Genomic DNA, 14,321 nt, shown 5'->3' on the forward strand with positions numbered 1-14,321 from the left:
CCACGAAACTCTTAACTGAAAGCTGAACAGCTTACAACGTGATTAGGATTGTCAAGGTATACTGGGCAACATACCCTGACTTTAAAACTTCAGGGTTGCAAACCTAAGTACGGTTCCTAGGGAGTAAGTAAGCCTCGTTGGAATCAAGGAACATTGCCGAGCGTTGCGCGCGCACTGCAAGTCCTGCTGAAATAAATAAGAGTTCATTTTAAAGAAAGCGACCTGCGCTGACGACTTAACGTGGAACGATACCATTTAAAAAGCGGGTGGCGCGGTGAGGGGGAAACTAGTAGAACAAATCTGCAAGTGAGTCGAGCTGGCGAGTCCGCGCGCTAAGCCCATTCTTCGACGATCGCCTGTCTCTTGCGCCATGTAACCAACCGCAGGCTCCTGGAAATCACTCCTCGGGTTACAATTCGGCGCAAGGTAACGGGAGATGTTCTGTTTGCAAGCAACTTTACCAAGTGTAAGTAGAAAGAAGGTAGAAAGTTTTCCTATTCTCCCTCCTCCCAGACCTCCTTGGTTAGAATATAACAACTCGCCGGTGTGTCTCTCTTTCCCTCGCCTCCCGCCCTCTCCGTCCCTCCCTCCCTCGTTCACTCATTCGCTCTTTCCTGGACGCCCGCACCCTCGTCGGCCGCCTCTCCCCACCCACCCACCGAGGACTCCTGGGCGCGCGTGTGCGAAGGAGCCGCTGAACTTTAGGTAAAGGGCAAGGTAAGGGCAGAGCTGCAGCATCCTTGCTCCTGAGTGGGCATGTGCAGACCTCGCGCGCACATGCTCACTGGCGCGGCGGCGTGAGGAGTTTGCTGGGCACGTTGCTCGAAGGGGAGCGGACGGTGCGCGCTTTCCCGGCTGCTGCGGACTTCTCCAGCTCGGAGCGGCAGCGGCTGTCCGGAGCGCAGGCGGCCTCGCGCGCTCCTTCTTTTCCTGGCGCGCAGGCGGCTGCGGGGACAGGAGCCCGGCGGCGCCAGACGCTCTGCGGCAGCTTGCGGTGAGTGGACGGGACCCCCGCCCCGATGCAGTGCCCTCCTCCCTCTTCTCTCCATCGCGCACCCCCCCCCGGTTCATGATTTTGGCAAAGGGGCGCCGGGTGGAGGCGAGCGATGCTTTGCGCACTTGGACATCCCCAAGCGCATTCACTTGCCCGGGCCGGGTGGGGTGGAGGTTACCGGGGCTGGGAACGGTTCTTGAACCTCCCCAGCGGGACATTTCTTTTCATGGAGGCTTCTTTGTGGGGGGGACGGACTGCTGCCTTAGATCTTAAAGGTTGGGTGACATCTCTCCCCATTCTTGGTGAAAGGATAAAAACGCGCCCCTTCTTCATACATCACCTCGCGTTCTCTCTCCTTTTACGCATTCAAAGTATTTCAAAACTTAAAATCCACGCGCGTGTGCGTGTGTCTATACATACGTGTCCCAGGTGGCTTTGGGAAGCGGGGTAAAAGGCTCCAAATATGTTTTATGCCGTTGTAGCTCAAAAAAGTGAGTGGTTGATTTATCTCTCTCCCCCGCACCTTGTTTACTATTCAGTGAGGTTTTTTTTCATTAATTTACATATCTATCCACTTGCTGTGGAATCTTGACAGATCCTTTCTCTCTCTACTAACAGCATTGCTTTGGGGATACTTTGCAAAAGGATTATTATTATTTTGTCAAACGTTTGCTGAATAATTTTTGTTTCACAACATATGGCGAGATTTCCCTGCGTGTTGAATGGGTCTGCAAGAGCCTTATCAAACCTCTTGCCTTATTTCGAGTAGGTGAATGCTGATTCTCTGTCTTAATCACTAGTTGAGTATTAGTGCATAGTTTCGGGCATTTCATCAAGTGGAGTGGATATAATGTAGGCATAAGAGAGTTTCAGTTGTGTGTGAAAACTGTGTATAGGTAACCCACCAGTGATGATAGAAAATGTTTATTTCAAGAAAATTAACATGGCAACGAAGGGAAAAAAATACTCAGTTTGTTACACCGTGGATAATTATATTTATTTCGCTGTCATTAGAGAGATCAGTGCTCCTGTTTTTATATGTTCTAGATGGAATGTTTTGAACACCCCAAATATTAAGACCTTAGTAACGCCACTATAATTGAAAAGGTGCATGTAATGAATGTTATTGATCCTGTAAATGTGGCATCAATCATAGCTTTACATCTGTTTCAAGTTTTTAATGTGTGCGTTATTTAGCAATCGCCACACAGAGGAACACCAGTGAGCAAAAGTTCTCTGTTTTAAAAAGGAAAATAAAGTTGCAAGTGAATGGGAATCTGCCCGTATAATGTCCTGGTGCTTTTACAATGAGAATAGTATAATCTTTAAATACGGCATTTGTAATATAAGCTATGGATGCCATTTTGCTTTAGGGTTGAATATTTTAATCCATTTTAAGATAATGATAATAATCCCAAGCATACAAGGTATGTCTAGATTTGTATGTTCTATCAACATTCAAATTTAATATGATGGCGAGACTTTAAGAGGGAGAATGTAAAAAAAAAATAGTCTTTATTACGAAAAAGTAGAATTGACTTTCTGTTTCAAGAAGAAAAGTTAATGTGATTTATACATATTAAATAAGCATTTAAGTGTGAAATTGAATATTTGCGCTCTGAGAAAGGCCCTTGAAGGAAGTTTATAGTGTACAGATTGCTGTGTTTCTTGGCCAATCTTTATTAGATTGATATGCTCCTTTTGGATTAATTGCTGAACTTTCAAAATACATGCAGTGAACCAGTTTTCTATTGTTCCGTATCTGTTTTCTTGGAGGCAGTGTCAGGTGTATGCACCCCTTAACATTCTTAAAGCAATGGGCCAGGTTGTGGGTTCAATCATCTTGATGCAAAGGTTTACAGGAAACAGCATTTCGAATATCTCAAGGAAGTTAAGTATTTCATTCCTAAGCAGGGCTATTAACTTACATTTGACTTCCATAAGCTTCTGGGTGCTGATCCTGACAAGAGAGGAGGCATAGCTGAAGATGAGAATAGTTAAATACTAGTCCTGTTTTCCACCTGATGGTTTCCCCTGTTTTACTGTAGCACATAGATTTTCTTCAAGTTGGACTGCACCCCTGAAGCTTTTTCTTCTTTTTAACATAGAAGGTTCATATTTGCTTCGACACAAGCCATCCAAATTATGTGGGGTTTCCTCTCTCTTAATACGCTGTAAATGAAACGTGAGAATCTCAAAGCACAGCCGTTTTTTGACAGGACCAACTACATCCCAAGGACAGTCTTGAAATGAGATTTTCAAAGCTGGCAACGAAACAATAACATTCAGAAGAAGCACTCCACACACCCAGGACAGTGCAGGACTTAGCTTCAGAAGTATTATAAATCAACACTGTGTCACAGGTCCTAAGGACTTCTGCGTTCTGGAAGGTGGCGTACTTTTCATATCGGTATTTTTCTCCTTTTGCTTTAAGCATTTGCAAGGTGATTCTGGCTCCATGGATCTGTAACATCACCACATGGGTGAAATGCTCTGGACCTGTAGTTGTGGTAAAGATGAAGACCTGTATAAAGCTAAATTTGAATCTGCTTTGTTAATAATGGTGGTAAAGAAAATTACCAGTAAGAATCTTTGCCCGCCTTCTGGAGGGTTCTATTCTGATGACTCCATATTCCCACCTGAACGTGTAACTGTGGCCGGAAAAGGAACACATCTCATTGGTGATTGGCATTTTAGACATTAGTTTAATGTGGTATTAGGCCTTGCTGCATTAACTTTTTTCTGGAAGCTTTTTATCTCAGGGCTTTACCTTTCATAATGAAGTATTTAAAAATAATACGCATATAAGTGCAGAATTGTATGGGTTTGTTTTGTTTTGTTTTTGGTCTATCTACTCATATTTTGCCTACATAAATAGTACAGTCCTGAACCAAAGTAAATCCCATTGAATTAAATGCGTCTTATTTCCAGGTAAGCTTGTATAGGATCACAGCCTTAGACATTGATAGTGTCCATCTCTCTGCTTACTGTCATTAATAAATACTTGTATTGTTATTGGGCTGAGTTGCTGTGGCATACCCAATCTCATTTTCTCTGATAAATTTTGGTATTGACATGTCAATTCATGCTGTCTCTAGCTAGTGAAGCTGAAAGGTACTAATTACTAATCTTTCCTATAATCTCCCCGTGTAGCAAATTCATAGGCTGTGCCACTTAATGAGAAAATTTTTACCAGAATTATTATTATTATTATTTGAAGGAACTGTGTTTTGGAGATTTATGTAAACCAGAAAACATAATTGCATTTATGAGAAAGTGACTCCTTCCCTCTCCCGAAATAAATTAAAACAATTAAGGTTAAAATGAAATAGTCAGTTTACATATGCTGGGTAAAACTCAGCCAAAATAAGCACATTTCTGTGCCATTGAAGTCAATGGGATAATTAACTTGCCGTTGAGATCAGCGGGACTTAAAAATGCGTAGCTTTGGTTAGATCATGCTCTCAGTTTTAATGCACAGAGTATAAACTGTAGCCAGATAAAAATCTTATTTATTTAGAAAAGGAAAAACACTAACAAGAGATTTACCCTTGAGGTAATTTGGTTGGTTGTAAAGGAATGTTTCAGATGCCTCTGACTACACTGTGTGGATAAATGAAGAGTTGTGCTGGCGGGGCGGGGGGGGGGGGGGAAATACCTGGAGGCTTTTTGGTTTTATCAGTTTATAACTTTAAAATAAGAATAAAATAAAATAAATCTGCATAGATGCAATAGAGAACATAGTTACTGTTATATTTTGCCTTATGAAACCATAAAAGGATCACAACAGATTCATTGCCAGGTATAAATTATTTCAGCTGCGGTGGTTTTTCCAACTTTTGTTACCTCTTGTGGCTACAATCACCATGTAACTAAATCTGAAATTATCACAAGCAGCTTCAAAAAAACCCAGTCTTTATATGCATAATTCAGTCCAGCAATAATTTCCCTTCTTTAAGTGTGTCTGTGGCTCCCACTCACCATTCTGTAAAGCAAAGTATTGCAAACTCAGTCAGATGCGAACAGGAATAAGAGCTAAACAAACAGAGAGTGATTAAGAGAGAAGAAATTGCCTTTTCTTGGTCTTCTCTTTACTTTCTTTTCTGGCAGAAAAGCCACCCCAAGTGAGCTTATCCCTTTTCAGTTACATTTATCTCATAAGTCAGTTCAGAAAACAACCCGAACAGAGGGCCACCAAAACGGATGAAGACAATGCCTAATCTTTATTTATAGATCTTAACTGTTCTAATGGTGTTTAACAAACACCCTGTTAATATCGGGTGAAGATAAATCCCACAATTAGGTGGCTGGAGGAATAACGAGAGAGCTGCATTTCAGCGACTGTACCATGGGAGCTTAGGTCAGTAGGCTGTTGCAAGAGAGGTCTGGTGGGATTCTTGCTGTAATTTTACAGGGGAAATATTAGAAAGGATTTATATCCTGAAAGCAGGGTGAAATTAAATAAATAGAGGAAGAACAGCTTTGCACGGAACAGTTCTAAAAACAATGTTTCTGAAAAGTTTTTGTTCGTTCCTGCAAGGAGAACACGGCTGGTTTCTGTTGCACTGATGGAAAGAAGAGCTGAGTGTTCACTTCTGAGTGTGAATGATATATGTAGATGAGTACTATTTGCCTCCTCTCCCTTCTAGAATGGTTTGGGGGATAAACTAGAAAGTGAGGCTTCTTCTCCCGTACTTTTCGTGAAAAAAGTAGCAATATGCAGACGGCAATGAGCAAAATACTGGTACATAATAAGAGAGAGAACCTGCTTCTTCTAGGCATATGACAGATGTTTCCTTTAGTTATAGTTGTAGTTATAGCATTGTATTGCCACTCTTTGTCATGGTTTGTGCTAATAACCGAAGAAGTGCATGGTTTTGTTTTGATATTTTTTTAAAACAACAACAACCCTAAAAGTGTCGTCTTTTGTGGACAACTAGTCTATCCGTTATCACATTAATTGTGTCGTATGGATAGCATAGATGTAGTCGACTCAGTGTATGCAAAAAGCTGTGATTTGTTTCTTTGTTTCTATTGCACAGTCATATGTTCTGTTCTTATTCATGGCCTTGTAAGAATCCTACAGGGAGGAAGAAAAGAGTTGGGGTTTTTTTTAAGAGTGTAACCAGAGCAACATTGTACAACATTACAGATGGAGATGTTTCTCCCATAATTTCAAAACATTCTAGAATCTTGAAAGAGTCTTCTATCAGGAAGTTTTTGCCACAGAGAAGGCATGTTTAGCAACGTTCCATTCTTAAGCTTTAATATTAAAAAAATGGGTGCAAACCAACTACAGTTAATGGAACTTTAAAATAACCCCTGTTAAGAATTTGCTTACCATATTTTTCGCTCTATAAGACGCACCAGACCAGAAGACGCACCTAGTTTTTGGAGGAGGAAAACAAGAAAAAAAAATATTCTGAATCTCAGAAGCCAGAACAGCAAGAGGGATCGCTGCGCAGTGAAAGCAGCAATTCCTCTTGCTGTTCTGGCTTCTGGGATAGCTGTGCAGCCTGCATTCGCTCCATAAGACGCACACACATTTCCCCTTACTTTTTAGGAGGGAAAAAGTGAGTCTTATAGAGCAAAAAATACGGTAATTCTTCCACTGAAATCAATGGGACTTTATAGAGTACTTTTAACATGCCTTTGCTGAGCCAAAGTTATATTGTATAGGGTATGTGTGTTTGAAATGCTACAACTTGTGAGCAAGCAAACCATGAGAACACAAATGACCAAAAGTGCAAACTCCTGGGGAGCTAAGCCAAACCTTGACTCATGGTTTACTTCTCTGCAGACTACTGAAGAGCTGTAACCAAGGTTTGCCCTGTGTTTTATGGCATGTGGTTTGTCCAGAAGAACTAAACCACAAGCCTGGGTTTAGATGTCACACTAAGCAAAACCATGGCTTAACATAGCAGGAGAATGACCAGGGGCAAACAAAGCAGACATAATCTCCCCTCCGGTAGCCTGCACGTTTGCTAATTTGTGCTAAACCGTGGTTTGCTTTACCATCACATGCAAATTAGGGCTTACTGTGCCACAAACCCAGTCCAGGGTTGTGTTCACCTAAAGCCCGAATTTGCTTGTTCTTGAATGTGCATCAGCAGTGTGCCAGATGGTGGCCTGCATTTTTAAATACTAAATTCAAATGAGGCTGTTGCAATTTACTTATTAGTCTAGCAAAATAATAGCCAGGCAAGTATGAAACACCTGGCATCACCTTTTTGTCGAGAGCAACAAATGAACAGGCTCTGGCCCTGGTGATTAAATTACTGGTGTACAGCTTTTGCTCTCAGAGGGTTCTATGTGAACACTTTCATTTAATATGGACGGTGCTACCGTTTCAAATTGAACATGTTCTGACTGCTAGCACAGAAGTAATCCTTTCAGTTTAGCAGTGCACACACAGAGTGTGCGAGGCTATGAGATATGTCTCCGTTTATCGCTTCTGGCCCATTAACTTTACATGCTGGCTGATCTAAATGGCTAAGCCGGTTTTCTTTCCTATTCATGCATGCATGCATGCTGGGAAAACACCCAGTGATATGGCATGGAATAATCTACCAGAATTTCCTAGCATTTGAGCGACTTCCATTTATTTCAGTAGGAATTGCATAGAGCTACTTCCTGTTGGATCGGGCCATCGGAGAACACCATATTTGGTAGTACTTCTGCATTTTGTATTCTGAAAGCCTGAGCTTAAACGTTGCTGTAACATGTAAGGATTTGTTTTGTGTTTATGGTGCAAATCTTTTGGTGGTTGTTTTTAATGAGATTCACTTTGGCATTAAACCCCATGGGCACTCCACACAGAAAGGTGGTATATAAATTTAACAAATAAACAATTTAAAATTCCATCAAAACATCTAGCACTTCAAGACTGTGGAGTAGAAACATCATTTGGATGGCTTTGGTATTAATGAGACTGCAACGATCTTTGATTGCCATGGACCAGTCCCCTAAATGTTCCTTGAAATTCTAAGCTTGACATTGGGCATGTTAAGGCAGACACATGTTTAGATATCTATCCCTGTCTGACATTAAATCTGAATGGATGAGTCAAGATAACAGCTACTCATGTCACCCATGACATGCTGTTCAGTTGTGGTATTAGAGAGAATTATGAATGTGCAGGTTCCCTGTTAAATGTCCCAAGTATCTGGTATAAAACATCAAAGATCCCCCTGATAAGTCTCTCCTGAAAAATGTTGATAATTGGGAGAACACGAAACAAGGACTCTGAGAATCAACAACATAGTTGGGTATAATCCTTTCCCCCTTCTTTTAAAGGCTTAACGGCCTGGCTTTGAATGTACTTGGAACTTACTTCTAGAGTCATAGGACTGATGTGACCATTAGGTAAGGTTAGAGTTATTGTTTTTCCAAAAAAGCCAGTGTGTTTCCTTAAAACAAAAGAGGACGTGGTGTGTTCATCAATATAGGTAAAGAAAAAACACATTTGAGATCGGCAGTCTTTTGAAATCAGTATTTTTTTCCTCCCTCACTTCTTTCAAAGGGAGTACAATCCTATTCACATCTACTCAGAAGTAAGCCACATTGAGTTCAGTGAGGTAAATGAGTATGAGTATTGCAGCCCATGAGGTGTTGTTTTTTTACTCTTCCTGAAGGCAATAAAATTATGTACTTCATTTTACTACAACCCATTTGAACTAGAACATCAGAAAAAACGAGATTTTAAGAAAAGTAATATTATGTTACAGCATACAAAATAATTGGATTTTAATCCTTAAAGTAATGACATACATTCACCGTTCTTGTAGAATCTGCCTTTTGGCAACAAAGAAATGATGTTAAGTGGGTGGGACAGTAAGTGTTCTATTGCTGTTTATATTTGGCTTGCTTATTGCTTTATTAATTCATATTTGTAAAAACAAAATCAAGAAACAAATGTCTAGTACCAGTTACATAATGAGACCCATCAAAACTCAATTTTACAACTATTCTTCGAACGATATTAAACCTGAAATGCTAAAATATTGGGATGTCAATTGTAAAATGGTTCAACCATGATATCTTTATGGTTTGGATTTGTTGTTGTTGAAAATAAGGCAGGATATTAATATTTAAAACAAATGGGCTTCTGTTTTATTCTCAGATCTAACGTCACATTCTTGACATCAAATGCAGTTTGTTCTTGTCTTGAATGGGGTAGGGTCTGTGTCGAGCTGTTTCTATTTTTTTTTAGCTATACCACAAGGAACCATATACAAACTCACCTAAGAAAGAGAATACTTATTAATTCCTATAGCTACAACTGGCTTGAAACTGAATAATATAAACTATAGTTCCACATAGGTTTGCTCAGAAGTAAGCCTGACTGAGTTCAGGTTATTAAATTCTTAGGTGAGTGTGGGATTGCACCCTCTACGAACCAAAAAAGCCATTTGTTTCTTTACCAGTTCTTTTGTACGCATCCCCCCCCCCATGTTCAAGTAGCATTGTTTCTCCTGTGTCTGCTTTCAGAAAAAAACAGGAATATTTCAAAGGCCATTTTCAACTAAGTAGTTGCACTAGCAGAGACCACGAGCCCCACTAACACAACAATACCTTCCCTTTCCTCCTTCTGCTGCATGCCCCTGTGCGCTCCCCAAATCTGATTAGAAGGACGTCGGCGAGAGGAGATGGGAGATTGTGCCATGTGGGATGCAAATGCTTGCAGTTATGTGATCTTTTTAGCACTATGTTGAATTCTACCCCAAGCATTTAAATTTTGAATCGGCAGAATTGATGCCGTATTTTGGAATGGAGTAAAGTAGATGAGGGGACGTGGGTGGTGCTGTGAGTTAAACCACAGAGCCTAGGACTTGCCGATCAGAAGGACGGGTCGAATCCCTGCGACAGGGTGAGCTCCCGTTGCTCGGTCCCTGCTTCTGCCAACCTAGCAGTTCAAAAGCATGTCAAAGTGCAAGTAGATAAATAGGTACCACTCTGGCGGGAAGGTAAACGGCATTTCCGTGCGCTGATCTGGTTCGCCAGAAGCGGCTTAGTCATGCTGGCCACATGACCCGGAAGCTGTACGCCGGCTCCCTCGGCCAATAAAGCAAAAAAACCCAGAGTTGGTCACGACTGGACCTGATGGTCAGGGGTTCCTTTACCTTTAAAGTCGATGAATATATTGAAAATTTGAGACCCTTTTGTGTCATTTATAGAAATAATTTTAAAAAAGTGTAGGGAAGGTTATAAGAATTAAGTACCTAATCCAAAATGGGTTGGATGTTCACGTGGCCAAAAGTGGGTGGGCACTTTCTCTCTCTTTCTGCTGCCCCCCTCCCCCCCCCCCTTTGGCAACCTTATGAATTTAGGCCTCGTGTGGCCCTTAGGCTGTAGGGCTTGAAAGGACTTGAAAGTATCTGCAGTAGAAGGATTGAAAAAAAGGCCTCTGTGTTAGGGCCAAACTACATGTGATGAGGGAGGCTGTGTGTATTTATGCACAAAAATGAGAAACTGATCTATTTGTTATTAGTGCCTGTTGCCTGTTCACCCAGTGAGCTTTGTGGCATTCTTGAACCTGGGTCTCCCTGGTCTTAGACCAACGCTCTAACCTCTGCAACACACTGGATATTGTTGCTCTTGTCTTGTTCTTTGTTGTTGTTGTTAGTTTTAATGATTACTTTCATGTTGATATGTAAGCTGTCCTGAGTTTTCATCATTGCCTTGCAGGACAAAATTGGGTAAAATAAATGTATAAGGCATGTCTGCGGGTTCATTTTACCGTCAACGTGATGCAATTTTGTTGTTATGCTTCAACTGTTTTGTGAGCCGGCGTCTGGTTGTGGTATGCACAGAAAGGCAATACATACATTTAATTTTTTAAAATAGCAATCTGCTCTTTAATAAGGTGGTCTGGTCAGCAACTTCAGACGTGATTAGGTGAAACTAAACCTTCTTAAAGTATGTATGGCAGCAGAGAATTCAGAGGTGTGCAGTTAGTTTCTGTGTTCAGAGAAGTGGAAGGGAGAAAATTATTATGGAGAAAATTAGTTTAAACTTGGAAGAAGAGGTAAAGTCTCTCATGCATCCACAATAAATTGAACCAATATGGGAAGAGGGGGTAGTGGTTGCATGCTCTGAGAAAGCTGGTAAAAAAACAACAACCATAAAGGATGAAAAAGGGAGCTTATTGTTTTTAGAGTGGTGTTAGAATTATCCTAAAGTATTTTCCTAAAGCAGCTAAACTGTTCAGAACATTCATGAATAATATTTGTGTTTTGCTCCAATGTGGTTTTATAATGAGTCGCTTAACTTGGAGCACAAATCTCTCTCCTTGTCTGCTTGGAGCTTGTTTGTTAGTTTTTATATACGGTATTTGTATACCACCCTTCATAATTGGGAAAGTTTAAAACTTCTGCACTCGCTACCTAGTCTAACTGCAATTCACTGGGTGGTTGACTTCAGAATGAAGCAGATAAGACACAAGTAGGAAACCACAAGCACAGATTTTTCTGTCACATAGGCCAAACCATATTGATCTAGCTGCCCACCAGCCCCTTCTGCCCCGCTAGATGGCCTGCCCTCCAGATGTATTGGACCACAACTGGACCACAGAATTTCAAGACAGAAATTCACAGGCCCTTCTGCTTGCTCTGCTCACCAGCCACTGAGCACCTCTTCAAGAAGCTTTGAGATAGTGATTGGCTTTGCCCCAAGAAGCTCAGGACAGAATACAAGGCTCTCCTGTTCTTACTCTAAGACACCTGCAAAATACTTCTGTTTTTGTGTAAAGGGGTTGTGTTGGTTGCGTAAATCAGAGCGACTTGGGTTTTAGGTTGTTTGGTTTGCCATGATTCTTAGCATTTTATGAATCACTACATATTAAAATAGCAAAAATGTCTTAGAGACCCTGGAACCTGGAGTTGGTTAGAGTGTGGTGCTGATAACAGCAGGCTTGTGGGTTTGATCCCTATATGGGACAGCTGCATTGCAGAGGGTTGGACTAGATGATCCTCAGGGTCTCTTCCAACTCTGCAACTTTGAGTTTCATACTTCAGCTTCTTTTTGAGGTCAATTCTCATCTTACAAATGGGGAGCTGAACCTCAGGGAGTATGATTTACCCCGGGTTACCTAGTCAGTTTGCAATCTGAATAGGAATTTGAACCATGACCTTCTCCTTATTGGGCCAACTTTTACAGGGGAGTGGGACCACCTGAGTGGGAGTCACCTGACATCATAATGATCAAGGGAGGTCACTATAACTTTAAATTGAGGTCTTCACTACTCATCACAAACCCAAGTCTAGACAGGAATACAGTAAACATACGATTTTCTTGCTCTTTCCACCTTGCTTGCGGGAGACCAGTGAGTTGACATCTGTTATACTTAAAAAAAAACCAAAAAACCTTCTATAGCAAAATGCCTCTGAGATGTTTTTTTAAAAAATAAAATTCATTGGGCAGTCTATGTATATTGATCAGTATTTTTCAATATCACGTTGAAGCTACTCCTGCATTCTCGTTTCTTCAAATCCAAACAGAAATCCAGTTATTCCTAGAATCATAGAACCACAGTTGCTCAGTGGCAAATAGTTTGTTTTAGATGCAGAAGTCTCAGGTTCAATTCCTGATATGTCTGGATGGGGCTGGTAAAAATCCTTCGCTGAAATCCCCGGAGAGCTGCAGCCAGTCAATGGAGACGGTATTGATGTCGATGGACCAACGCTCTGACACTGTATAAGGCATCTTCCTGTGTTCACAGCCATAGATTCTCTGGATGGTACTTAGCAAACTTTCCGTCTTCCCTTTCACACCTGGAAAACAGGAATAATATTCAAAATTGTTGTTTCGGGTGGCAAGAAAAAATCAGTGCGCTACAGTTGGATGGGCTTGTTTAGATGTGTGGTGGTGATTTGAGTATCACGAAGGGAGTTGTTCGGACAGACAGAACTTGACCGGGTGCAAACTCATTACAGTGGTACCTCTGGATACGAACGGGATCCATTCTGGAGCCCCGTTTGCATCCTGAAGTAAATGCAAGACACGACTGCGTGTGCACGGGTCGTGTTTCACCACTTCCGCTCATGCGCTTGACGTCATTTTGAGCGTGTGTGCATGCGCGAGCGGCAAAACCCGGAAGTAACACGCTCCATTACTTCCGGGTCACCATGGAGCGCAACCCGAAAATATTCATCCCAAAGCTACTTCAACCCGAGGTATGGCTGTACCAGATTTGTAGCTGAGTTGAGCTCCTGGGGAACCTATATCATAGGCCTGTACGCTCACAGTGGTATTTTTGTGAAGTCACTGAGATTGTGCAAATCCTAGCATATGCAAGCACCACTTCACATGCACATTGCCTGCCTGTGAGCATGGCCATGGCCTGAGTTCAGCACTCCAAGATACTTATGTGCAGTGTGAGCCTGAGCAATACAGTGGTGTGACCAGAGTGACAGTTTTATAGGGACAAGGGCCAATCTGGTGTTATTTTGATACTCCTTTGACTGCGTGGCAGGTTTTACGCCTGATAGCTCAAGGACCAGGGAAACTCAAGTTCCTGTAACCACACAGGGCATGATTTTAACCCTGGAGTATAAGTGTGTGAGGAGAAGCCAGGCCTTGTGCACAACAAACAATCAAAGACTCTGAGTGTGTGCATACCACCCTCGCTGAACTTTCTCAGGAGTGAATATTAAGGCACATTTACTGAAGCAGAAGTCGGCATAAGACTGTATGGTGTCTCATTTATCTCAGACACTTTTAAGAATTCTAATAACATATTTTTCCACTTTGGGGGGGAAGTGGGGGAGTTTCTGTCCCTCATTGGTTGCACAGGGAGGGGGGAGTTAAAGCAGGAATGACGAAGAATCAGACATAAGGTGGAAAGCAGCCCTTTTCCATTATGACATGGATCCAAAGGTGTACCGTATTTTTTGCTCCATAAGACGCACCTAGTTTTTGGAGGAGGAAAACAAGAAAAAAAATATTCTGAATCCCAGAAGCCAGAACAGCAAGAGGGATCGCTGTGCAGTGATCCCTCTTGCTGTTCTGGCTTCAGCAAAAGCAACGCGAAGCCTCTTCAGGGCAGCGGGAGGAAGGCTTCACGCGGCTATCCCAGAAGCCAGAACAGCAAGAGGGATCGCTGCACAGCGATCCCTCTTGCTGTTCTGGCTTCTGGGATAGCTGCACAGCCTGCATTCGCTCCATAAGACGCACACACATTTCCCCTTACTTTTTAGGAGGGGAAAAGTGTGTCTTATAGAGCAAAAAATACGGTACTTCATGAGAAGAAATATGCTTGCATTCACACAAAGTAACCCTCCGAATTCTGCTGATTTCCCCACTCTCCATTTTGCTAAAGGCCTGTAAT

At 41.8% G+C, this 14,321-nt stretch overlaps 1 protein-coding gene across 5 annotated transcripts in view; it reads left to right on the forward strand.

Annotated features, from left to right (window-relative positions):
* Positions 1-283: 283 nt before the first annotated feature.
* The window catches only part of EYA2 (EYA transcriptional coactivator and phosphatase 2), a 129,405-nt gene continuing 115,367 nt past the window's right edge, over positions 284-14,321 (forward strand). Inside the window, exon 1 of one of the 5 annotated variants that reach the window (XM_083618787.1) lies at positions 284-426. The gene's annotated coding sequence lies outside the window, so the exon portion shown is untranslated. Of the gene's footprint in view, positions 467-606; positions 995-3,107; positions 3,385-14,321 lie in introns of those variants that run through there. The other 4 variants (XM_083618789.1, XM_083618785.1, XM_083618786.1 and 1 more) reach the window with 4 other exon arrangements.

The sequence above is a fragment of the Podarcis filfolensis genome, assembly GCF_964270895.1.
Source record: "Podarcis filfolensis genome assembly, chromosome: 6".
NCBI classification, from domain to species: Eukaryota; Metazoa; Chordata; class Lepidosauria; order Squamata; family Lacertidae; genus Podarcis; species Podarcis filfolensis.